Below are 27,333 nucleotides of genomic sequence, written 5' to 3' on the forward strand. Positions count from 1 at the left end.
CATGTTCCTGGCTTTCTGCAAATTTCACTCCTGTGGATGGGATGCAATACCGAGAAACGCTTGTGCCCGGGGCACTAATTACCTGGCCCGCATCCCAGGACGCTAGCAGGACGCCTGCACACTCACCTGCGCTTCCCTGTAACAAATGGACTTGGCAGGGCCCAGAGCACACCAGAACAGCAGGCTCCGCTGTGCTTTGTTCCCGCCTGCGAAGGGGAGCCCTGTCCCTTCTTCCTGCTCAGGCCCCTCTCTGCTCCTCCCAGGTCGGGCCCAGTCTCCCAAGCTTCTGTTAGGGGGTTCCTGGCTGGGCCGCCTTGGGTCGGGGCCACTTTGCCTGTCTGGGTCCCTATCTGGGTCTGCGCTCATCTGGATGCAGCCCCAGCTGTCTCCTAGTGATTTTGAGGAGTCCTTCAAGGGGTCCCCCATAGACCCGCACCCCCACACACCAGCCGTGGTCACCTCCCTCCCTTCCTGCTCTGGCTCCTGCTTATGCACAGCTGCTGTCCTAGAAGCTTCTTGGAGAAGCTTTGTTCCTGCCTCCCCCCTCAGGTGGTGGCCACACCTGGCCAGGGGACTCTATCTGGGTGGTCCCCAGGCCTCCAGGACACACACACAGAGCAGTCTGGACTCTGAACAGAGATGGGTGGCACTTTGTTGCCTGAGGCCCAAATCAGCTTTGCTTGGGCCCAAAAGTCACAGGAAGCCCTTCTTGAAGAGTTCCTTCAGCTTCTTTGTCTGATCTCTCTCTCTGCAGGGGCTCAGAACCAGTCAGCGTTCCTAAGGACATCCGCGCCCCCCTTTCCTTATTTCTCTCACTACCTCTGCCCCACTCCTCACCCAAAATTCTTCTCTCTCAGCTTGAAAATCACCTTGCATGTGAAAGAAGCCACGTACAAAGCAAAGCGGTGTGCTGTGTGCGTGTGGAAAGGGCATAATATATGCAGGGAGGGGGTGATGGCCCAGGTCTGCACGATCCAACAAGGCAGTCACTTGAAACGTAAATGGTGCAACTGAGAAACTGGATTTGTAATTTTCATTTAAATGTGAATTTAAAAGCTAAAACACTGTAGAACGTTTTCCCATTAAACCCACTTTATTGTTTAGGAAATACTACAGTTCACTTTCACCTCTGTGCCTAGAAGAGACCACTGTAGCATCAGAAGGCCTGTGACAGTCACCAACACTGTTTCCAGTACCTCACTAAACATTTTTTAATATTTGTCACTCAATGAAATGATGGTATTCTGGATATATTGAGTTAAATGAGATACTTTACGAAAATTAATTTCACCATGTTTTTCTTTTTTTTTAATGGGGCTACTAGAAAATTACCAAAATCACAGGTTTATGGGACAGTGTTGGTCTAGAGCAGAAGTCAGAGACCTTTTCCTGTAAGAGGCCAGATAGTAGATATTTTTGGCTCTGTGGATCAGACGGTCTCCGTCACAGCTACTCAGCCTTGAAATGCTGAAGCAGCCACAAATGGTGCAGAAATGAATGAGTGGATCTGTGTTCCAATAAAACTTTATTTACAAAAGCAGATGGCAGATGAGATTTGACCTGTGAGCTCTCAGGTGTAGATTCCTGGTCTAGAGGAGCAGTAGGGCAATGGGAAGTGTAACACAGGGCCAGACGAAGGTGAGATGCGCAGCCCCCGAGCAGATGAGGGAATGAGAAAAGTTCTCCAGAAAGGTAGCTGGGAGAGAGGAAAGTCACATTTCCTGAGCGCCTCGTGTGTGCCAGGCATTTTTCACGTATTTACTTGTACTGACTCCTTGAGTCCTCTCAACAGCTTGTAGAGCAGAGACAAGTGCCGTTATTAACCCTGGTTTCTAGATGAGGAGCCAGGATTCACACCCAGGCAGCCTGCCCCAGAGCCTGCACGCTCTGCTTCTCCCTGCTGCCTGCTTTTGTCACGGCCTCACCCCCACTCAAATGAGGTAGGTGTTAGTACCCTAATTTCACAGAGTGACACGTGGGGCTTAGCAGGGACAAGAGCATGCCTGAGCCTGCATCCTCTACCGGAGCCTGCCCTTCAGCTCAGGTCACCTGCCTCCCAGGCAAGTTCTCTTTCCTAGCAATGGACTTACTTGCTCAAAGGATGTGAAATTCTGGGTGTGGACCCTCCGTCTCCCCCATTCCTTGCCCACCCAGTCGGTTTTAGGGCCTCTTGGGTTGATCAGATGGGCAGGCAGAGAGGAGAACTGAAGGCAGAGAGAGAAGCTGAACTGATCTTACCAGAAGGTTCTGGAGGGCTGGCAAGAAGGGAAAACTGCCAGAGGGAGATGGGCTGAGGAGAGCGTGAGCAGCATGGAAAATGGTGTGAAGAAGGACGGCAGCGCAAGCTTGAGAAAAGGGAAGAGAGGAATCGGAGAAGCTGGCCAGGTGTGACCCTTGTAGGAGAAGAGAATCATGGCTAGGGATACTAAGGAAGCTTACCTGATGTGTGCCAGGTAATTCCCTTTGCTACCTTCTTGGGAGACCTCAGTCAAGAATTCGTGTTTTTCAAAACTCAGGGGAAACTCAATTTGTGTTTCTTTTGGATGTATCACCGCGCTGGGACAGGCATGAAAGTCCAGTTCTGTTTGGGCTACAGGATTTTGATAGAGATTATTAAATTACCTGCTAGAAAAAGAAATTGTAAAAACTTACGCTCTAACCAGGACCCTGTTTTGTGGCTCCCTCACTAGAATGACTAATAGTTTCAAAAGAGTGTTTCCTCTGTAAACTGGGATGTGATGCTCGGAAGATTAGTCTCGAATTTATGAGGCTTGATCCCAAGCCAAGATCTTATTCATTTGCTTGAGCAAGTATGGAAACAATTGGGTCTCCGTCCCATTACTTATGTAACCAGCTGGCTCCCTGCCCCCACCCCCCTCTCAGTTTGGGGTGTGTTGCTACCATATCTCAGAACATCCTGGAGTGCAAAGTGGAAGCCTCTCCCCACCCCCCGTAGATGTAAGGACACTAAGTCAGGAGCAAAGACTTTCCCTGTTCCGAGTCCAGGGGCTCCTCCAGAAAGGTGCCCTCCCATAGAAATATGATGCGACCCACAAATGTGAATCATATGAATCTTCTAAATTTTCCGGTAGTCACGTTAAAAAAAAAGGTAAGAAGAAACAGTTGAAATGAATAGTAATTATATGTCTTCTTTAACACAACATATCCAAAACGTTCTATTTTCAACATGTAACCAATATAAAAAAAGTTAATAGCCGATGTGACTTTTTTTTCATATTATGTCTTCAAAATCTAGCGTGTATTTTACCCTTACAACACGTCTCAAGATGGACTAGCCACATTTTAACAGCCGCAGGTGGCTAGTGCCTTCCATCTCCAGCGGCGCAGCCCTGGAGCCCCCCTTGCCCCCATAGCAGCCCTAGGGGTGGGAGGGCGGGGCGTGGTGGGGCGGGGCCTGGGCTTCCCCAGGGAAAGATGCTCTGGGCAAGCACAGCGGCCTCTAGAGGCGGCACATTGCCTGGAGTAACGCAGCCTGATTTGGTCACGTGTCCCTCTGCCCCTCTGCAGACCCAGAGTCCCCCTCTTTCTTCTTCCGAATGGTCCCTGCAGGGCCAGGCAGCTTTACTTTGAAGCCTTGGAAGCCCAAAGGATCAGGTTCTATATCCTTCCCCAGATAATGGGCCACTTGCCCAGCCCTGCACCTCTTTCAGGAAGAACTTCCTGCCATGATTCTGGCCATGGTCACTTGCCCTGACTTACCATTGCAAGGACAGTGACTTTCATCAATTCTCGGTGGCCTTATCTTTTCCTTTCTGAGGGACTCTGCCTTCTGTGGGCTGTGGGTGATTTTCTGGCCTCTTCATTCTGAAAAACATGCACAAATGTCATCTCCAGCAAGACAGCCCGCTACTCTTATCAAAGAGGGGGGTGAGGTAGATGACCTTGAAGCTCTTCTGCATTTCTCACTGTCCTCATGCTGTTATTCTCATGACTCAGCGCTTTCAGGAAGAGGGGGGAAAGATAATCTTTTTTCTTTTTTTTTTTTGCATTGAGGAAGAGAGTATACCCCAGGGACAGGAGAGTGTCCTGAAAGCACCCTGTCCACTGTCCCGTCACAAATGGCTCTGCAAGCCCCTCCGGCCTGTGTCACTCAGCTTCCCTCCTTCCCACTCTCCTTTTGTTAAGTGGCACACGGAGATATTATTTATTGTAGCATTCTGACAAATAAGAACCATTCCAGTGATTTACAACCCTGCAATCTCCTCTCTTTGAGTCTGTGTGTGATTCATCTCTTTAATGCGATACTTCCGAAGTGTGGCTCACTCAGGGAATGAGTGTGGAATGTGAGCCCTTTCTGCCAGCTTGTTCCTTGCCCCCCGCCCCCCACCCAAGTGCTCATTACTCTTCCTGACCCCAACGCCCACACCTGACAGAAGCCTAGCCCACAGCAGCCTCCTCAGGCCAGAGGGCTTTACTTCTATCCCTGTGATTCTGTCCAGGTTCCCAGGTTTCCTGATTCTATACCTGGTTCCCAGGAAAACGTGGCAGGACGCCTGAGGGCAAACACCGATTCAGAGCCAGCTGCAACCCCAAAGATTCAGTTTAGTGTGGGAGGTCTAGGTTTGAAAACTATGGCGCAGGGAGAGTCTGCGATATGGGCCGCCACGGACCAGAGGAGGTGCTTTGCTCTACCCTGAGATGCTACAGCAGGAAGGCTGGAAACAGCAGGAAGCGACAACAGAACGGAGACGTGAGGGATGACAAGTAACAGAAGGGCGTTGCAGCAAAAGGAACAGCATGTGCAATGCTCAGAGGCAAGAAGCCTCGGTTCCCTCCAAACCTGCCAGTGTTGGGAGACAGTGGAGACGGGGAGGGGGTGGAAGCAGGGGCCCGTCATTAGGGTCAGCACACCTTCTCTGTCTCACTGACGCTGAGAAACCACAGAAGGGTTTTAAAGAGCTGTTGTAAGGTGGAAGAGCTCACCCCGGGGCTGTGTGGAGGATGGTCTCAGGGTGAAATGGACACCAGCAGGCTGGAGGCAAGACAGTGGAAATCATCAACGTGGTCCTAGTAGGACACAGGGTTGAACAAGGACACTTGTGTGGAAAAGAGGCAGCAGCTTCCAGAGCTCTTTAGGAGGGTAGAGTAGACAGAATGAGGAACCATTTGGTTTAGTGGGTTTATTTCATGTCAATGACCATTTATTGAGCTGGTTAAGGAGATCATGAAGAAATGGCATTTATTTAAAAAAAAAGAGCGGTGCCTGGGTGGTGTCTCAGTCGGTTAAGTGGCTGACTCTTGATTTCACTCTTGATTTCAACTCAGGTTGTGCTCTTGGGGTCCTGGGATCGAGCCCTGGGCTCTGTGCTCAGCAGGGAGTCTGCTCGAGGGTCCTCTCCCTCTGCCCCTCCCCCCTGCTCACACATGTGCACTCTCTCTCTCTCTCTCTCAAATAAATAAATAAGTCTTTTTAAAAAAAGGCATTTATGGTTTAATGAGAAATTAGAAATGACGCTGATGTTTCTAACTTGGACAACATCACACAGTAACTTTCCTGACAATAACTTTCCCTGCCCGGTGGCGTAGACTCACCAGATATTAGGGTCCTTAGATGGTCTGCTCCAAGCTCTGATTTTAACAGAAAAGGGAAGAGAAGCTCAGAGACGTGCCTGGTCTACCCAAAGGCACACAGCCGGCTCCTCTCCTCCTTCAGGTTGGCTATAAAGCCAAAGGAAATTTTTCTACCCACTACCTAACCCTGCGTTTTAGGAGATTTTTATTCTCAGTCACCACTGGGAGATCCAGAGACATTAACAGAATTACGAACAATGGGGAAGCAAGAACTTGTAATTAAAATTCTCAGTTTTTGTTCTTCTTGCTCTTCATTCAGATGTTGGTGGAGCTAAGCCAGCCAGCTTAGCCGCATGCCCCCCCTCTGCCCCCTACTTGGCAGACGGTGACCTTTTCTTTCTCAGACACTTGTCTTGGGCGTCTCTGGGGAGAGAGTTGCTGTTCCTGCCTCATGAATCAGCCCCATGCTGCCTTCCTTGCCTGGCTCACGCTCGCGCGAGAGAGCCCTCGTGCGTGTTTGTGGAACTGACCTGGTTGCTGATCTGGGCTGCTCAGACTCCTGAGCCCCCGACACAATCAGGTCAAGCTCTCTGGGTCAGGTGGAACCTCCGGTCCCTTTCTGTGTCTGCTTGGACTCTGGTTTGAGCTCCATGTGGGAGGAAGGGCTCCCCCATCCTTCCCCCGGAGCTTCCCCCGGAGGTCCCTTCAAAGGGACCTGCTCTGACCGGGAGGATTAGGAGGTGGCCCCCGACCACAGCCGCTTTAAGATGGATGTGGAGCGGCCTCAGAGCCAGTCTTGGAACTGTCCTTGCCACCCACCCCTCACCTGCTCAGCCTTTACCTGGCTCAGGCCCGGCTTGTCGGGATTCCACCGTAGGTGCCCTGACTCTCCTTCCGGGCATGTTCAATGGCTGACACTCCCCCCTTGGTGCCGGCACCTGGTACCCTCTTTGGCACATGCCCCCCGCCCCCCACTTGGTAGACGGTGACCTGGTCAGGCCCCATCTACCCCAGCGCCGCTCCAGGTCCTGGGATGGCCCCAGCTCTCTCTATGGCGTGGTGGGGCTCTCTGCACAGGGCCTGCGGCTTGCCACCCCCACCGGCCCCTCATCCGAGGCTCTGGGCCTCTGCCTCTGGGTCTTTTTGTCTCTCCAGTGTGCTTCTTGCGGTCCTGATCCTCCATCTCAAACCTCCTCACTAGCTCCAGGGAAGGGCTGGCCCCAGCCATCAGGGAAGCCGCTGATCCTGCGCCAGTTCTGGGTCATTTCATTGGCTCCTATGTTATTTCACTGACTCTTCATGTCATTTCATTGACTCTTTCCCACACCCCGTGAGAGACAGACACCACCTCCATATTAAAGTGAGGAAAATGAGGTTTAGAAAGGTTAAGTCATTTGTGCGAGAGCACGCAGCTGGGGCTCAAATCCACATCTGTCTGACCCCAAAGGCTGTGCCCATTTACTTTCTCCCTGTGCGGCATGCACCCCTCACTGGCCGCCCTTACCTGGTGAGAAGGGTAGGAGAAAGGACTTCTGCTGCCTTCATATTTCCCCACTAATATTTGCCGAGCATTGTTCCCGAGGCACTTTGCATGGGTCATGCCTCTGCTCTCACTACCGCCCCTGGACTTCCATTTTCCAGTTGAAGAAACTGAGTCACAAAGGGCAATCTGCCCAGGCGTCCCCAAGTGGAGAATGGCAGGCTGAGATCGAGATCCAGGCCGTCAGATCCCGCTATGCAGCCGCCACCTTGCGCTGGTGCTAGGAGAGCATGGGGACGTGCGCAACAGACAGATGCCCCTGGACAGCCCAGGCCCTTCAGGAAGACCCCAGCAGGCGGCGGTGGGGGGAGGGCAAGCCGGGAGATGGGCTGGGCTGCAAGCAGAGCCCTTCAAGCAGGTGGCCATCATCTGGGGCTGGAGCGTCCGAAGCAGGGGGCAGAGACCCAGGGGACAGAGATGCCTGACAGGGATGTGCTCCTCACCATCCCTCGTACGCTGTCCAGCATACTCCTGCGCACAGCTGTATGCCTATGCTGTTCCCCTCTGCCTGTGATGCTCTTCCCCCAGATGTACACCTGGCTTGCTCTGTCTCACCCTTCCCACGTCTGCTCAGGTGTCTCCTTCTCCGAGAGCTCTTCCTTACCACCTATGTCCCATGTTCCCCTTGCCATGTTTTGCTTTTCTTCTTTCCGTTTGTCACCAGTTGACGTATGTAGTAATATGTCTCCTTCACTAGAATATAAACTCTGTAAGAGCAGAGACTTGGCCTGTTTTACTCTCTGGGGCATACCCGGCCCCTAGGACAGTGCCTGCCTGCTAGTCCTGCTCAATCAACATTGCTTGTACAAGTGAATGAATGAATGACTGAATGAGGCAAGAGCCCAGTCCCTAGAACAGAGATCCAGTGTCAGCGCAGGACCAGCCGTCACACTGCCCTGCCCCATCCCCACCCATGTGACTGGATGCCTGCCTGGGGCAAGGCTAAGACTATAGCTGGGGACCACAGGGTCCCCATTGCATTTCCAGAGATTCCTTGCCATTTCAGGTACCCTCATCAGGGATGCCCTGTAGCCAGAGGACCGTGGTGTGCCAGCTCAGGGTGGGCTGATGGGGCGGGGTGGTGGATGTCTGGGGCTCTGCGTCTGAGGTCCGCAGGTCCCCTGCCGCACACTGAGTACCTGGACCACTGGGACAGAGAAGCAATCCCCCTCTCCTGCAGGGCTGAGAAGGGCCACTCCAGGGGCCCAGGGTGGGGGGCAGGACAGAGCAGACCCAGGCCACTCCAACCCCAGGCAATGACAAGCACCTCTCTTGGCTTGTCTCCTCCACCTGCCCTGGTTACTGACAGTGGGGAAAGTCAAGTTCTGTGTCAGTGCAGGACTAACAGCATCATCTGCTGTCTTTGCACCCTTGCCGAATGTACTAGAATGTACGCTCCGGGCAGACAGGGATTTGTCAGTTGTGCACAGTGCCTGGCACATGCGGCTGCTCCAGAACCACCCGCCGGACGACGGGCTTGTGGACTGTGTGTGCCCACTGCTGTTGTGGGCCATGCTCTACCCTTCCTGGTGATCCCACGCCCATCGTCCCCCGGCGTCTTCCCAGAGGGCGGGGCCGGGCCGCGGGGTCTGTTGTGAGGATGACACGAGCCTCGCGTGCCCGACCCAGGGCAGCCCTCGGCAGGCATTAGCTCCTCCAGCGAATCTCTCCTGTTCCTCTTTGGCGCATGACCACACTGAGCCAGGGCGAGATCTAGCAAATGACCCACCCTGACCTTTCGCCTGGAGCTGTTTCCTTGGCACACGCAGCGCGCGCGCGCATTTGAGCTGTGATCTGGCATTTGAACTCATTCGATCAGATCGAGGAAGGGAGCAGCCGTCCCCAGTGGGGTGTTAGGCCACATCATGCTTAAATATCGTGGACTGCGGATTTGGCTTCCCTGGCTGATGGGTTTGGAGATTTGCAGGAGGGCCTGTGGCTCCGTGGGCCCACCCCGCCGGGCCTGGAGCCCTCGGCACACAGCCGCGATTCTGAAAGCTGACAGACGCCCAGTGTTCCCGCAGACAGGCCAGGGAGATGGGGCTGCGTGGCCAGAACAGCTGGGTGGAGGCTGGTGGCAGGAGGTAGTGTGAGGCCCTGCTTTGTTCCTGGATGGTCATGGGGTCGGTCAGAAACACAGAGAAGCCCCTTTCCTTTCCCTCTGGGCCACAGCCCAGGATTCAGAGCTTCCTGCTTGCGGGCCAAGGAGAGCCGCTGGGAGAGCCCTGGATGGGCCTTGGTGCTGACACTGGCAGGTCACCAGCATCCGGGGCTGCTGGCCCGAGCTGGGGCCCCTCCCCTCCCGCAGCCCTCCTGCCCACTCCAGGAGTGGCCTGAGGAAACAGAAGCCGAACCAGGAGCCCGAGTCCCCGGCTGGACCCCGTGCTACTGCTCAGTGTCCGTGTGGCCTTGGGCGGGTCACCTTCCTCCTGCCCTCTCTGTTTCCTCACAAAACTGCCACGGAGCTCAGAGGAAGAACTTAGTTCTCTGCCTGCCACCTAGTGTATGTGCCGCATCCAGTAAAGATGGGAGCCAGAAAGGAGAGGGGGAGGAATAGCAGGTATTCCCTACGTCTTTAAAGCAGCCAAAGGGATTTCCAGAAAGATGGCAGGGTGAGTGCCTGTTCCCAGAACTCCCTTCTCCGAAGCCCTCTAAATGAACAAGAGTCACACATGGGGGGGGAAACACCTTCTTTCCTGGAAGCAGATGGGAGCCACAACCTCATGCCCCAACCCTGAAGACTGCCAGGAAGCAATGAGATGTGGATAATGCTACGGGCACACCTAAAAGCCAGCACCCCCTGAAGTGCACACAGACTCATCTGCAAGCTCATCTTCACCTGCTTAAGGACAGGGCCACCTTTCATCAACAGATGGGCAGACTGAGCCACAGACAGACCCAGGTTCCCCAGTGCCAGCAATGGAAGGAGGCTCCCTCAGGTGCCAGGTCCACCTGACCCTGTCCCCCAGAGCGTGCTCACACACCCACACCTGCACGCCATTGCCCTAAAGACCGGCTCAAGGAGGGACGTGGCCCAGTGGCGCCTGGCACAAAGGGCGTGCTCAGGAGATGTCTGTGCTGCTGAGCTTACCACCTCTTTCAAGAAAAGGCTCTCTTATTTTTCTCCATGAATATGTGGCAGGTGTTTAAGTTCTAGGCCCCCGGCCTCAGTGACAAGAACAGGTTTCTTGCCTTTGTAAAACTCTGGAGTCCATTAGATTTTCTTTTGTGGACTACATGGGCAGGGCCTGATCAAGCAGCCTCTTTCCTTTTGTCCACATTCTGACTGAGGGCTTTGTTTAAATGCCAAGGAGCTCATTCTTTTATCATTACTGTTATTTCAATGGCAGGAAGCCCAAACATTTGTAGATTTCCCCCTGCGCTAGATCTTCTGTGATCTATTCATCACAACAGTGAACACATAGAAATTGGGTGCAGGGGCATATGACTGTGTCCACATTTAACTTCTGGGACAGTTCCAGGAACTATCCAGAGCTGAGCAAGCAGAACCGTGGGGCATCGGGTTATCCGCAGAGTAACCTGCTGATCCTTCTGGTGGTTTGATATCAGGAGCTATGTGGCTTATTTTGCCATGCAGTGAATCCATAAAAATCATGGAATCTCCATGTTGGAAGCTCAAGTGTAGAAACCACGCCTGCCATCCTCCTAGAGCCTTGAGGTGATCTGAAAGAATATCAGACTTGTTTGGGTAACTTGAGGCTTTCATTTTAGCTTCTGATGCCAACAACTGCCAGAAAGAACAGTATAATGTCTGAAGCTCCCCTTAAGGGAATCTGTTTTGATTCAAGTTTGTATGCTCCACAGAAATTTCTTCTCCCATAATGACTACTAAGAGGGAGACTTTTGATATTTGTCTTACATCAAGATCATGAAGGATGGATGGATGGATGGATGGATGGATGGAATAGTGGATGGACGGATAGATGAGTGGATGGATAGAAAGAGAGAAATGGAATGAGTGAATGAGTGTTTGTTTCAAAGTTTTCATGCTTCAACCCCCAAAACATTTTGATTTAGATATTCTATTACCAAAAATAGTAGTTGTGAAACCTTAAGTGAAAATCCACACATGGTCTGAGTTGAATGCGATGCTCCTAAGAGTCCTTACTCTAAAGGTATTACTTAATCATCTTCTGAATCAGTTCCTTGTATTGGGCAAGATGTGAATTTTTTTTATGTTTCTGAATAATCTATATAGAAACCCCAGGAGTTCCATAATCCATACAGTCCATGGTTTATTGATTACAAGCCCTTTTGAAAAGTTTGTGTAAAAGTGTTTCTGGAAAATCCAAATATCTACTAAGTACATGCTCATTAAGTAACTGGGTTCTGTCTCAAAAAAGATATTTACTTAGAAGGAGCAGACCTGTAAAATCTAATACTCAATTCATTTTTATTCTTAAAATTTCAAAGCATCCTTTGCTCCCAGTGTATCCGTCCACTCATGCTGCAGGGACAAACAACCCAATGTATTAATGACTTATGAGAATAAACATTTATTTCATGCTCACTTTACGTGAGGACAGTGGCATCTCTGGGCCCTGAATGCTTCCACGTGTCTTCCTATTCTGGGACCCAAGCTGAAGGAGCAGTGCAACCTGAGACACACTGTTTTCTTGCTGCAGGGGGTAGGCTCAAGAGAGGCCAAGGTGAACTTGCCAATCAACTAAAGAGCTTCTTCTCAGACCTGGCAAACATCATCCCCAAGCATCTCATTGAGAAAGCATGTCACAGGACCAAGCCTAAAGCCAACGGGGCAGAAACATATGATCCCAGGACGCTCAGGCAGGTGACATGTCAGAGAGTAGGGATGTCGAACCCAACTGCAAGGAGGGAGTAAATAGCGCGAATATTAATTCAATCCACCACACATTTAATACATTCTTGGTCTTTTGGTTAAATCTCAGGCCTACTAAGAATCTTTGCGAATAATGTTGAATTTGTTTTTAACTAGCAGGCCTCTTTCACAAAGACTCATCCCTGCTCTGTAGTATTCTCTAGTCTATTTTAAAGCTCTTTGCTCTACATAGTGCAAAATTTTCCATTTGAGTGATTAAAGACCATAGAAAGCGGAAAGAACGTGACTGAACATCCGAGGACTTAGGTTCAAGCCCGGCTCAGATCTTAACTAGCCATGCAGTCTTCTCGGGGCCTCAGCTTTCTCATCTGTGCATGTCGGAGGTAATGGCCACACGATTATTTAGAAAAGAGGAGGCACCAAAGAAATGTATGTTCGTTAGAGACCGCGTTGCAAGCGTCGAACAACTGGCCAAGGCTGATGCAGGCCGGGACACCAGCACTGCCTCCCAGAGGCCCGCGTTCCCTCTTTAGATGCTGGCTTGCTGCAGGTGTCTGGACAGGAGGAGGCAGGGCGGCATTTGAGGATGCTCCGAGCCGTGGCTGGGTACCACTCGTACACAGGGAGGTCAGCAGTTTAGTGACCGGTGCGGTCATTTCAGTGTTTTGCACTCTGTGATGTTGTTGTTTTTCTTTTTGCCTTTATTCCTGAAGATGGAAAAAGGCAGAGTTGCCAACCAGAAAGAATATTCAACTAGACATCCCAAGACATGAGTTCTAGGTTTAGTGCCGCTGGTCACTTGGCCAGTTACTTCACCCTTCTGTGCCCTGTTTGTCTATCTGTGGGATGCAGGAGGCAGCCTCTACCTTACAGAGCCGGCACCGGAGAAACCGGGGTGATGGGAGGAAAGCCCCCTGCACGGCGTCTGGCTCACCAATAGCCCTTTCCTGAATCTGGTCTGAACCTGATCGTATCTTGACCTGAGTTCGGGTCCCAATTCTATCACCCTCTAATTCCGTGAACATGTTTCCTAGAAACTTCGTTAAGATGGGTTGCTCTCTGGGACAAGTAAGTGATGCGTAGTAGTGCTGGTATGTCGTAAGTACACGAGGAAATCTCTGGATTCTCTACCGTCACTGATCTCTGCACTGGTTTGCTGAGACCATCCTATTGTTGCTTCTACCCTCCTTCTCTGTCACTTCCGACGGCTGTCATCTTCTTGGCTCTTCTTTATTTCCTTCATTTTCGGTTGTTCTTCAGTTATTTTCTTCCTTTCAACCTCTCCTGCACATCCAGGGATTGGCTTTGAGAGCTGTGATGTGTTTGGCGGCAAGTAACAGAAAAATCCCCGTTGAGCTGGCTTAGCCGCTGGCCCAGATGCAAGGACCGCCACACAGAAGGAGGCAGGGGAGCTGTTCCGTCCCCCCTCTCCCCTCCTGTCAGCAGGATTAGAAGCCCTTGCGATTAGAAGCAGAGGATGCTGTGTAGCCACTGGGGCTAAATGTTTTCTTGTTCATGCCCAGGTGTGGGTAGATACCGGCAGAGAGAGAACATACACGCCCGAGTCGCTTTTAATAGCTTCCCCCAAGAGTGCGGTCTGGAGGTGTGGGCCCTGACAACCGTGAGGTCACACATGGCCCGCCCGAGACGGCATCACCCATGCAGGGGGCATCAGAAAGAGCCCCCTAGTGACCTGCAGGATCTCTGAAGAAGCCAAACTGGCCCAAGACAGGAAGAGTCAGCTTGAAGAGCTGCCAAGCCCAGAGAGAGACAGACACGACCTCTCCTGCCCCTTACCTCGTCCAGTGCCCCCCCCCCCACCCGAACCATGAAGGAGCCAGAGGCAGCCCAGCAGGGACAGGTGGACACAGGGTCACCGGGGAGACAAGATGACAACCACACTGTTTTCCCAGGGCCTGTGCCAGCCTGAGCTGCAAAGGGGAGAAGCTCTAATTTGATTAAAGCTTCATTTTTCCCCCCATTATTATTATTCCAGTTTGGCCTGGAATTAATGACTTAAGTGGAACTATTTTATGAGGACAAGTGACCAGAGCATTTTATTTATTTATTTGCATACTCTCACCTTCACAGAAGAGCTGCACAGGGCTGTTCTCCCTCTAGAGCGCCATGTCTCAACCTCCTTTTTCATTATTGCCCCACCTCAGGAGCCTTTTTAGATGTTCATTTCTATAATTGATCCCCCATGAAATTTTAATAGCACAGATATGCTCTATATGTATTTATGTCCTGTGACCACGAACCATTGTCATAACTAGATTTTTTTCCCCCCAACTACCAACTTTTGCCCCTTGGAGGTAAGATCTTGTCGACAGGGCATGCTCTAGAGAGTTCTGGTACACCCTGTGCCCAGCCTCCCCGATGTTAGGAGCATCTTATGTAGCTATGGCCTGTTTGTCAAACCGAAGAAATGAACACTGGCACAACACCATAAGCTAAGCTACAGACCGTATGTTCTGACATCTCAGGCTTTCCCACCGATGTCCTTTCCTGTGCCAGTGACCCACCCAGGGTCCCCCATTGCATTTACTTGTCACGCCTTCTTAGGTGCCTTCATTCTGTGACGGTTTCTCAGGCTTTTCTTGTCTTTCATGACCCTGACGCTTTTGAAGCATGCCGGTCTGGTCTATTGTGGAATGTTTCTCATTTGGGCTTTGTCTGAAGTCTTCTCGTGACTAGACTGAGAATCTGAATTTTAGCGGAAAATACCGTGGAGGTGCTGTCCCCTTCTCATTGCATCATCTCACGGGTGCACCACCTCGACATTACTTACCACTTTGATCACTTAGTCAGGTGGTGTCTACCAGCTGTCCCCACAGTGCGGTTACTGTCGTCCCCTTTCCATACTCTGAGTTAGAAGCCAGTCATATCCGGCCCATGTGCGAGGTGCGGGACACTAAGCCCCACCTCCGGGAGGGAGGAATATCAAGGAATTTGTGGACCCCTGTTAAAATCACCACAGTAGGGGCACCTGGGTGGCTCAGTTGGTTGAGGGTCTGCCTTCGGCTCAGGTCATGATCCCAGGGTCCTGGGATCGAGCCCTGCATCGGGCTCTCTGCTCAGCGGGAAGCCTGCTTCTCCCTCTCCCACCCCCTACCCCTATGCTCTCTCTCTTGCTCAAGCTCTCTCTCAAATAAGTAATAAATAAAATCTTTAAAAAAAAAACTCACCACAGTAATTACAAAGAGTTTGAGGAGAGATACTTTGAGGCTATGCAAATACCCTGTTTCTCCTTTAAGTTTTACCCCCCAATTTCAGTGGATATTGCTTGTAGCAATTGTTACTGTGGTGTCTAATAGTGATTTTGTATTTTCCTCACTTGCCTATGTACTATTTGGAATTCTTCTATAAGAAAGAGTTATCCCTTCTCTCCATTTATTTCTTTATTCAGTAAGTTATTTGTATTAGTACGGACTCGTGAATATTTATTTTATTCTTTGAATTAGAATACAATACTACTGTTACTTGTTTTGTTACTCAAATTGTCCCACTTTTGGTCATTGGAAGCTTTTTCTGGTTGGTTCCTGTGTCCTTCTGACAAGCCTCCATCTTGTCCTTCCTCCCTCCCTCCCTCCCTCCCTCCCTCCCTCCCTCCCTCCCTCCCTCCCTCCCTCCCTTCCTTCCTTCTTCCTTCCTTCCTTAAACACTTTCTTACTTTCTGGCACTACAAGATGCTCCAAGCTCAACTTGTAATTTTCTGTGCCCCAGTGCTAGAATCAATCATTTCTCCAAGGTTCTTAGAAATTTTAGTTACCTGAGAGTGACCAGGAAATTTATGGGATGGGCACTGGATTTCTCCCAAAGGGCAGAGGAGAACCAGCTTTTCAGCACAGGCTTAATGGGCCAGAGGAAGACAAAAATGAAGTTGCTTTTTGATTGTCTGCTATGTGGCCCCTTGCTCAACTTGATGGTAGCCCCGAGTCACTGCCCCCTCATAGGGTTGACCAGATGAGCTGAGGCATGTGAAATGCTTTGGAAAGTGGACACTGCTTTCCATGTGCAAAGGCTGATCCCTGTGGCCAGCTTTGGATACTCTGTTGGTTCAGGGCCTGAGGTCCCTAAAAGTTAAGGAGTGGAAGAAATGATTCTTGGGCGCCTGGGTGGCTCAGTTGGTTAAGCGACTGCCTTCGGCTCAGGTCATGATCCTGGAGTCCTGGGATTGAGTCCCGCATCGGGCTCCCTGCTCAGCGGGGGGTCTGCTTCTCCCTCTGACCCTCTTCCCTCTCGTGCTCTCTATCTCTCATTCTCTCTCTCAAATAAATAAATAAAATCTTTAAAAAAAAAAAAAGAAAAGAAAAAAAAAAAGAAACGATTCTTGCTGCAAAAAAGAACCATTTAGTGTGTGATTTTCAACCTCCTGGGGCCGTGATCGTGAGCGAGACTGGTCATAAAGGACTTGCGTTGCAACACCTTGGCCAAGTGCTTCCGCAGCAGAATGGACATGAGGTCAATGGGACTTCCTAACATCACAAGGCTGTTCTTTCCTGCAACGGCTGCAATGAGGAGTCTGTGGGGAGACCAGCTGGATGTCTGAGCATGCCGCTGGCCCAAGGCCCTGAGGAAAAACCCTGAGCTCAGAGATCAGATTTCACTGGAACCTTTTTAGTTGGGCTCAGAAAAGCCAACAGGGCAGGTTTCAGACTTCTAGTGAACTATTGAAATTACATGTGGAATAGCCTAGGTCAAAACCGCGCAGCTTCCTCTCTGCCAACTCCCAGAGGCAGCAGCTCTCAGTGTTGGTGAGACAAAGGCAGTTCTTTCTGGACCGGTGGGTTTCCTCCTGGCCCACAAAAGGACTTCTTCTCATCCCCAAGAAGGCAGCTTTCACTTTGTAAGAAGGGAAGCTGGTTAACAAGGGTCTATACATCCAAGGAGCTGACTGCCTTGCGTGTTAAGATCAATTCTAGCACCAATGTTTTATAATTCTGCAAATTTGCAAATTGGTAGAAGTGCCCGACTGGTTTCCATGGGAAGTTTACATGAGTAGTTTACAAGTTTGCCTGAGGGAACGGAGAGCAGCTTGGTTCAGAGCCAGGCCTAGGAGGCAAGTTTTTTTAGTCTTTTGACCTCAGTTTCTCCATCTGTAAAGTGAGAGAGAATGATATTTTCTATTTTCTACTCCAAATACCTTCATGAGATGAAAGGATAAACAGAGCTAAGAAGAATAAGGTAATAATGAATCCTGAGCAAACTCAGCCTGAAGCTTCTTGTTCATCTCCTGACAAATGTAATCTAATAGAAGGAGATGCCACCAAGGATGGAAAAGTTGAGGCCAGATGATCAAAAGTGCTGCCAGCTCAGAGAATCCATGCTCCTGGTTATTCTTGGGTTCCTAACACACACTGGACCAAGCCCAGTGAGAGGTGAGGGCAGGAGCAAACTGTCACAGGAGGTGTATCTCAGCCAGTGTGGGTCTGGGCAGGCTTGGAGGGACACTTGGGAAGAAAGAAGGAGCAGGCATTGTCTAGGCAAGGGCACTCCCTCAAAGGAGATACCAGTACATGAAGTCCTTACTGCCAAACAGGAGGAGAAAAGCAAAGGGATGGGAAGCTGGAAGGGAATTGACATTACTGAGCACCCACTAGTTGTCAGGCTTTGTACCAGGCACTTTACAAGCATTATCTCATTGGCTTTCCAAACAGCCCCATGATGGTCATTCATTTATTCAGTCACCAGTAAATGCTTTCTGAATGTCTGTTATGCATAAAGAACTGTCCAAGGTTCTGAGGATATAGCAGGGAACAAAACAGACAAAATCCCTGCCCTCGTGGAGCTTACATTCTAGGCGGGTAGACTGACAGTACATGGAAGACAATGAGATTGATGTATAGCTTGTCATACATGGTAAGTGTCATGGGGAAGGTGGAAAAGGGGACTGGGAAGGTGTGGGGTCATGATTGTACACTGGGTTGTCCAGCAAGAGCCTTGCTTAGGTCTAGAGCTAAAAATCTAGTTTCAATTTGCTTCTTGCCTTAATTTTACCAACACATTACTTGTGACACAGACTATAAAATGAATCAACACTAAAGGTTAACTTGTAAACAAAAAATATGGTGGCAAACCATATTGCTTGTAAGGGTACAAGGCTCAGAGATCTTCCCAAAGACACTCAGCTAGTAGGTGTAAGAGCCAAGTGCTGACTGACATCTGGCTGACTGGAAAGCTCGTGCCATTTCCACTGGGCTAAGTTTTGGGATATGTCATGGTTAAGCAATAGGACATGAGTCTGGGGCTGATGGTGGGGACCTCCCTCCCTGGGGAGGCCTTACAAAGAAGAACTCGAAGAGTGAGAAAGGAACAGGGTTGTAGACTGAGGGAAGAGGGGTTTATAAATAGTTGGGGGGATGAGGAAGACGGAAAAAGGAACAAGGCTGATGGGACCAGGGAGGGGGCAAAATTAATTAAAATAAGTCAGACTGCTCAGTTAGGCTTTTCCAGCACTCAGAAGGCTGGAACCCTTCTCCCCACAAATTTTTGGGAGCTCCCCAAATCCAGAAATACATGAAAGGACATGCAAGAATCCTGAGAGACAAGAGTGAGAGGGGTTGCAAATCCAAAAGCCACGCACTGTACACTCTGAGTTTGGCTTGCTTGGCAGAGGGTGACACAGTTGATGCCCTGGTTTTCTCTGAAAATGCAAGGTCATGGGCACCCAGCACCCATGCCAATTCAGTCACTGATCCATGACACCCATGCCGTGATGATGGCCTGAAAGCTGATTATTAGCATGACCTTGAGTCATGAAGAAAGGTTGGCTTTGCTCTCAGGACACAGCTCTGTCTACTGAGCCAGGGGCAAGTGTAAAATGTCACCTCTGTGAAGCCTCTTCTGGGGTCCTGTTGGAGCCCTCAGCTGACAGATTGTCAAAAACTTCTCCATGGGGCTGTCTCCCTATTGGACAGGGGACCCCTGAGGACAGGGACAGAATTTCTGCTGCCTCCCTAGGTCTCCAGTGTCTGGCTTGATGTTTTTCCCATAGAAGGGATGCAAAAATATTTGTAGAATGAAGATGGAGACCTATTTCCATCAAAAAGGTTCCCACCAAAAGCTTTAGCCCTTAGAGAATTCATCTTTTTTAAACAAACCAGCAACCCAGACCCTCTAACCTTCAGATCGTTGTTCTAGACAACAGCATTCCCTTTCCCAGGCCCCACCTGCTGCCATTCCTCCGGTGGCTGGGCATTGAAGGGTGAGCCTCCCTTGCTCTTCCTGTCCTCAGCTTACCCCTGCCTTTCCAGAAGTTACAACGTTCCTTTGACGCGGCTTCTCTGGTGTTCCCCACACCCGCCTCCTCCTTTCCTTTCTCCCTTCTTTTCTTTGAAGTTCAGGGCCTCTGTGCTGGGTGTGACAATCACCTTCCATCTCCCAACTAGCCATCCAGTCCCCCCAGCCTGTCTCATACTCCCCTCCCACGCTCAGATTCCCAAACCCAGTTGGGCTGCATCTCTTCCCTCCTCGGAGCTGGCTTGCCCTTGTTTTCCCTTTCTACTGCGCATTCCCTCAACACCCCTTGCATGTTCAGAGCTCCTTCTGAAATTCTGCATATTCATCTGCTCCCAACTCGCCCTTCATATCCCATCCCTTCCTGCTTTTAGCCTGACTCTGAGGACCCCAGGTCCGGTGCCCGCTGTGTGCTTCTAATTCCCAGCCCCGGCGCCCTTGCTCCCGTAAGTGTCTTCCACCCGAGGGGGCAAGCCCTTCCCTCCCATGGCCACAGGCCACATCCTGTCCTTCAACACTCAGCCCGAAAACCACCCCTTCTAGGAAGACGTCTCTGATTCTCCTCCCACCTTCTGTTGGTGACAATCACATGCTTTCTGAACTTGCACTGCATTAAACCTTCACCCTTATCCTGGCATTTGTCACCAAACACAGAATTATAGTTATCACTATATGTGTCTTGCCTCCTTTAGAATGGTCTCCAAACTTTACTGACTGCATACTCCTCTAGAAAAGTGTTTCTGAGACCATGTACCAGCATTCACATTTTTTGTTTACTTATAAATTGAACTACTGTGCTAATACATTTTGTCCCTACTAAAACATGTAAAAACTAGGAATTACAGAAGGATGTGATGAAAACAATGGGAATGGCTGCCCTGGCATTTTATTCCCGTGCCCATAAGAATGGTCATATGTGCCACATTTGGAGACCACGGGTCTAACGAGTGAAGGGTGCTCAGGCTGTAGGGGGCACGGAGCTGGGGCTGCTTAGGGGTGGAGCATCCAGCTGGCAACGGAAGCAGGTGGCAGGGCCAAGCAAGTGTGGGAGAGGAGGAGCGCTCCCTGGGAGGGGCACAGCAAGCCAGACCGAGTGTGGTGGTTAGGGGAAAGATTCCCGGGAGCCCCCAGGGGGAGGGGAACAGCAGCTGGGCAGGACGGCTGCCCCAGGGTTCTAGGCCGTGTCCTTGGGGAACAGAGGCCTCGGGATGGGGCAGGCTGTCCGCAGTGTGTCCCCTGAGCGTGCATCTCAGCCGACAGTGGCAGCTCAGAGCAGAGCTGAGAAAGCGGCGTGAAAGAGAAGGTCCCCGACTCCCAGGGGATCAATGGATGGGCCCGAGGGAAGGTGCCCAAGGTGAATGTGGCACTGTTGATGTGTGGACTCTCCTTGAACTTGGCCTCCAGTTAGCGTGTTAGTGGTCACATTCTCAGGCGTGTTCACCATCGGCAGGCCTGCAGCACCCACTGCCCAGACTGCGCTGCTTCTGCACGACTGAGCTGGCTGGGCTCTGGGCAGGAGAGGCAGCTCCACTACCTTCACACACGCACACACATGCACAGACATACGCGTGTGCATGCACACACCGGGCAGGACCTCTCTCTGTTAGGATCCCTTCACCAGTAATGTTTTTTCCAAGTGTCCCCGTCACCTGCCCCACTAGAATAGCCGTCTCAGTGCCTCCATGTCTGGCCACACACACAAAGATGTCTTTCTCCCAGAGCATCTTTGATTTTCAACAAAGAGCATGGCCTATACTTGAGAGGGAAGATCAAGTAGGGGACAGATGGGGCAGGGCTGAAGGCCAGGGCAGGAGGGCCCGTGTCTGCCCCTCACCACCTTCTGAAACACAGGAGTGGGGACAGGTGGCTGGGCCTTGTCACTGCTCTGCTCTGCTCACTCCTGGATCCTGACATGACCTCTGACTCTACTGCTTGTCAGATGGCCGGGCTGGGGAGAGGCACTGTGGGAGGATTCTGGCACATTCTTGCTCCAGGGATGGGAGAGGACCCCAAAGGCCCAGGTCCCTATGTCATGACCAGCTCCAGGGCCAATGCCCTGGTAGAAAAGAAATTCCTTCTTTCCTTTATTCAGTCAACAAGCATTTATTGAGTACCTACTGTATAATAGGACCTAGAAAGGATGCACAAAAAGATCAAGCTAGAGTCTACACTCAAGTTGAAGGTAATAAAGTTTGCACAAAGAAGCATGGAACACAGAGGAAGGATTAATCCAGGGGTCAGTCGTGCATCGACCTGTCCATGTGAGAGAGAAGAGTCCCATCAGAGAAGCCTAGAGAGAGAAGCAGAGAAAGTGAGGAGGGGTGGCATGAATAGGGTGCAAGCTGAGAAAGCAAGCATGTGCCCCTTGCCACCAGGATTGCTAATAGGTGGCAACATTTCAGAGCAGTAGCTAAGTTGGGATGGCTTTGCAGCTACTGTTTTACATGAACTGACTAATGTAATACAGTGGTCCCATGGGGCAGGTCCTCTTATTCACCCCATTGCATAGATGATGAGACTGAGGCTTTGCAACTACCCAGGGACTGTGATCACTGAGTGATGGGGCCGGGCAGAGCCCTTGCCCCTGCCTCTGCTCTACTGCTCTCATCCTTAATCTTGGTTAATGTCTGGCTCAAGATTCAGGACACCCTGTGAGATCCTTACAGGGAAACCAAGGTACAAAGCTGTGAATGACCAGCACATGGCTTCACAGCTTGTAGGGGTCACAGTCACACCTGTAACCAAGTCTCCTGACCCCCAGATCTTTTAACTCTGGCATCATCTCCCAAGATGCCAGGGCACAGGCTGGGATGCCGGGGGCCTTGTAAGAGTGAGTGAGGGTGGAAAACACTTTGGAGGTTCCTGAATAAGTTAAACCTATGGTTACCATGTGAACTAGCAACTTCCTTCCTGGGTGTGTACCCCAAAGATTGGAAAACAGGTGTTCAAGCCAAAACTTGTGCATCAATGTTCATAGAAGCCCTTTTTACAGTAGCCAAAATGTGGTAAGACCCCAAATATCCATCAACAGATGAGCAGATAAACAAAATGTGGTATATTCATCCAGTGGAATCGTATTCAGCCATAAAAGGGGTAAAATTCTTCATAAGCTATAACACGGATAAACCCTGAAGACACTCTAAGTGGAAGAAGCCAGACATGAGATCCCATATTGTATTATTCCAGTGACACAGAATACCCAGAATAGGTAAATTCTTAGAGATAGAAAGCAGACCACAATAGACACAGAGGGAGTGATGGGGGGGGGGGTCTTTGGGAAAGTGACTTTTTTTTGGGAAAGCAGAGGGTCACAGTACTCTAATGGGAAGCATTGGGGACCATACCCTTGATTCTCTTAAAGGGGAGGTGTCTAAGATTCCAGGACTGTCCTTAAAATTCCCTGAACTCTTTGGAGAAAAGGCTTCTTACAAAGCCATGGTCATCAGGTCTTATGCCACGTCCGCACGAAGAGCAAAGCAACAACTAGTCTGTCTGTCCAGCATGATACCGTTTTGGATTTCTGCCTCCAGCCTGGAGTCTCCCAGCTCTTCTGTACATCACAGTCATGCAGGAAGTTTTGTAAAATGACACATTCCTGGGCCTCATCCCCAGAGATTCAGGTTCAGTGGAACCCTATATTTTACGAAGCTTCCTGGAAATTGTGATGTGGCCTCTCTTCAGACAAATCTTTGGGAACCACGGCCCTGGCCTACTGCAGTGTTGAAGGCCATGCATGAGAGTCTGGTGGATAGACGCATTTGCAGATTTCCATCCTGCACCTGCCCTCAGCTTGTGTCTAGAACAGATTTGCCCCAGGGCTGACACTTTCCCACCTGTTCCCCATGGACCCCATATCCAACACTGCTCCTGCTCTGAATGTCAGCCTGTCAACTCTCTGGCTCTTTGGGGTCCTCACTGTTGTTCAAATCTCTTACAAGATTTCTCACTTTCAACATGGTGTCCTTCAGACCAAAGTCCTGGAAACCGAGGCCTTGCGGATGGCCTGGGGGGCCTCACAAAACCTTCTGGGGTAGGCAGCCTTGGTTGAGTGTGGCCCGACCATATCGACCCTAGATTTGTCCAGTTCAGACTGGAGGGCACCACAGAACATTCTATACTTTGTTTGTAATTATTGACTTTTAAAAAATATATTCTATGAATAATACATAATTATCATCACTAAAGAATAGAAAATACAAATCAGCTGAAGGGAATATAACTAATTAACCCAAATCCCTCTACTTTGAGGTAACGATTACTAATAACATGTTGTAGAACTTTCTAGACTTTTTCCTGTGCAAATATGTGTATCTTACGTGTTTATTCAACAAATATTTATTGAGTGCCTACTCTGTGTCATGCACTTTCCTGGGAGCTAGGAATCCGGGAGTTAATGATGTAGACAAAAGTCCCTCCCCTTATGGAGATTGCAGCCGATATGTTTGCATAAACTTTGGAAAAAAAAAACCCTCAAAAACTGTGTACTTCTTTTAAGCGGTCTTTTTCCCTTAATAGTATGTTGTGAATGTCTCTCCATATCAATGAATGTAGATAAATCCATAAAAGTGGAGTTTTGAGCTCAAAGGCCATATGCTTCCTTTTCTGTTTTCAGGATAGTTCCTATTTCTTTTTTCAAGAACACTTTTTATTTTGAAATGTAAATTCCAGATTCACAGGAAGTTGCAAAGATGGTACCTGGAGGTCCCACATACCTTGCACCAAGTTTTCCCCCATGGTTGCATCTTACATAACTATAGTACAATAGTGAAACCAGGAATTGACATTATTACAACGTGTGCGTATGGTTCTGTGTCATTTTATCACACATGTAGATTCATGGAACTGCCACCCAAATCAAGATACAAAACTATTCCATCACCCCAAAGATCTCCCTCCTGCTAACTCTTCCTAGTCATAGCCACCCCTCTCCCTCCAACCATTTCCAGCTGCTGACAACCACTAATGTGTTCTCCATCTCTACAATTCAGTCATTTTGAGAATGTTATGTAAACTGAATCGTACATTATCTGACGTTTTGTGAGTGTTGTCTTTTTTTTACTCAGCATATTATCCTTGAGGTTTATCCAGGTGGTTGTGTGTATCAATAGCCTATTCCTTTTTAAAAAATTGCTGAATAATATTTTATGTAACCACAGTTTAACTATTCACCTTTTGAAGGGCAGGATTGGCTTTTTACCAGTTAGGCTTCTATGAATACTTGTGTACAGGTTACGTAGGTAGAAGTTTGTATCTATTGTTTGATCATATGCTAAGTATACATTCAGTTTTTTAAGAGAATACCAAACTGTCTTTCAGAGTGTGTGTACCATTTTCCATTCCCACCAGCATGAAAGACCAGTTTCTCTACATCCTTGGCAGCATTTGGTATTATCACCACTTTTAACTTTGGCTGTTTTAATGCCTATGTCGTGATTATTGTGTGTGGTTTTACTTTTCACTTGGCTAATGGCTAATGACATTGAATATTTGTTCATGTGCCTATTTGTCTTCTGCACATCCTCTTTGAGGAAGTGTTTGTTCATGTCTTTTGCCCATTTTCTAATTGGATTATTGTTATCACCATTGGGTTTTGAGAGTTCTTTATATGTTCTTTATACTAGCTGTTTGTCAGATAATGTAGTTTGCAAATATTTCCTCGCAGTCTGTAGCTAGTCTTTTCATACCCTTCCTAGGGTCTTCTGCAGAGCAAAAGGTTTTCATTGTGATGAGGTCCAATTTATTGATTTTTTTTTTTTCTTTTCTGGATGACGCTTTTGATGTCATGTCTGGGAACTTTTCACTGAGCTCTGGGTCTGGAATATTTTCTCCTATGTTATTTCTAAAAGTTTGTAGTTTTACATTTTATGTTTAAATCTCTGACCCATTTTGAGTTAAATCCGGTATGAAGGACTGTCTATGGTTTGGGTTGAGCCCCACTGCTTTTGCCTGTGGCTAATCAAGTTGTTCCAGCACCACTTGTTGAAAAGACTGTCTTTACTTCATGGAATTGTGTTTTGCTCCTTTGTCAGATCTGTTCTTGTGCATTGTCACTTCTGGGTTGGCTGTTCCAGTGTAATGTATGGATGCATCCTTCTGCCAATACTCTGAGTCTTGATTACTCTAATTATACAATCAGCCTCCAAATCAGGTAGCGTGACTCCTTTCGTTTTTATTTTCCTTTTTCAAAACCATCTTAGTTGTTCTAGTTCCTTTGGCAAGAACTTTTGAGAGGCCTTTGATGCTATGTTACCCAAGTGCCCCCCAAAGGTGGCACTAATAATGTAAGCTTCCGCGAGCAGTGTAGGGGGCGTGCTGTTTCCACATACCCACACCAGCCCCGGCTCTTATCATTCTTGTTAAATCTTTGCCTATCTGATAACTGAAAAATTATGTCACATCCTGATTGTAAATTGCATTTCTTTGTCTTTAAAAATCTAGGTGGGCAGCCAGGGCTCTCAGATGTTAGGTATGAAAGTTTGGTAGCCGTGTGACATGCAGCTTCACATCTCAGGTTTCAGAAATGCCCAACAGAGACAGAAGACAGGCTTGCGTGGATCCAACGATGGCTCCTTTTCCTCCGTCGACGACACTGCACTCCCTCTTCCTTGCTTGTTCTTGTTCTCAGCTCCTAGAGATGTAATCATCTGTTCAGCCCGCCACATGTCATCTCCAGGCAGATAGACATCCTTCCACAGAAGAGCCCAGATGCACCTTCAAAACACATTCAGAAGTTGACCACGTGTCACCTCCGTTGTCACTAACGCTGGTTCACGTGCTGCTGTCTCTCACGTGGATTATCGCGATAGCCTTCTAACGGTGTCCCGGCTTCTCTGCTGGGCCCTGGGAACTGTTCTCAAGCCAGAAGCCAGAGGGTTGTCTGACGCACAAGTCAGAGTCCCTTCTATGCTCCAAATCCTCCCTTCTCACCAGAGTCAAAGCCAGAGTTCCTGAGTGGCCTGCACGGTCCTCCTGTCCTCGTGCCCACGATCTCTGCTCAGTCTCTGCCTTAGCCCCGTGGCATCCCTGCCCTTCCTCAAACACACATGGCAGAAAGCGCCATGACCTTGGTCCCTTTTGCTGTTTCCATCTGTCTGAAAGGCGGTTCCCTCTGCCTGCAGCAGGTCCCCAGACATCCACACAGTTGGCTCCCTTACCTCCTCCTGTTCCAAATTGGAACACCCATCCCAGCATTGCCGTCACTGCCCTGTTTCCTCATGGTACCCATCAGCCACTGACACACTGTGTGTGTTGTACTTGCTTTTTGGTTAATTGGTTGTCTTCCCTCCTAGAAGAACAAACATTTTATTCCTTTATTTACCTACTGCTATATCACTAGGATTAATACACTGCCTGGCATATAGTGAGTACTCAGTAAATATCCGATGAGTGAGTGAATGAATGAATGAATGGCCACCTCACAATCAACTCCTTATTTTATTTTATTTTATTTATTTTTAAGATTTTATTTATTTACTCGACACAGAGAGAAAGAGTGTACAAGTAGGGGGAGCGGGAGAGGGAGAAGCAGACTCCGCATTGAGCAGGGAGCCCGACACAGGGCTTGATCCCAGGACCCTGGGATCATGACCTGAGCCGAAGGCAGATGCTTAACCAACTGAGCCACCCAGATGCCCCACAACTCCTTATTTTAAACATTTAGGTTGTTTCCAATTTTTATAACAAATAATACTAAGATGAATATCCCTGAAATGAAATGCTCAAGCATAGTTATGATTGTTTCCTTAGGATTAATTTCTAAAATTGAGTTGCTGGGTTGGGGGATGTACATTTTTCAAAGCTTTTGGCGGTTATTTCGCCAGAAAGGCAGTATCAATTTTCATGCTTACCAGAAACGTGTGAGTATGTCTTTTCCCCCCACACTCACCAACACTGGGTATTGTCATTTTTAGAAAGTCTTTGCCAAGATGTTATTTGCCACTGTCTTCTCAATGTGAGTTTTATAGAAGGAGCTTTATGTAACTGGATCAAAACCAACAATTCTACAGCAATCCAGACATGGCCTTCCTATGCATGTTTCTTGTCACCATCCTCGATCACAGCCCAGGGCAGAGCCCAGATACGTAACCACCTGTGACGTGGCAAGATGTCCAGATGCAGAGCTTTCCAGAAATCTAACACAGCCCCCTATAAAGGGGGCATTTATGTTGTCTAGTGGAGAGAATGGAGGACATATTTTTTAGAC

General features: G+C 49.2%; 1 protein-coding gene across 1 annotated transcript in view; it reads left to right on the forward strand.

The window, feature by feature from the left end:
* Positions 1-27,333, forward strand: part of HIVEP3 (HIVEP zinc finger 3) — a 447,252-nt gene that overhangs the window by 212,193 nt on the left and 207,726 nt on the right. The window lies entirely within an intron of this gene.

This window comes from Mirounga leonina, unplaced genomic scaffold, assembly GCF_011800145.1.
Source record: "Mirounga leonina isolate KUSES-001 unplaced genomic scaffold, KU_Mleo_1.0 Mir_173, whole genome shotgun sequence".
Classification (NCBI taxonomy): Eukaryota; Metazoa; Chordata; class Mammalia; order Carnivora; family Phocidae; genus Mirounga; species Mirounga leonina.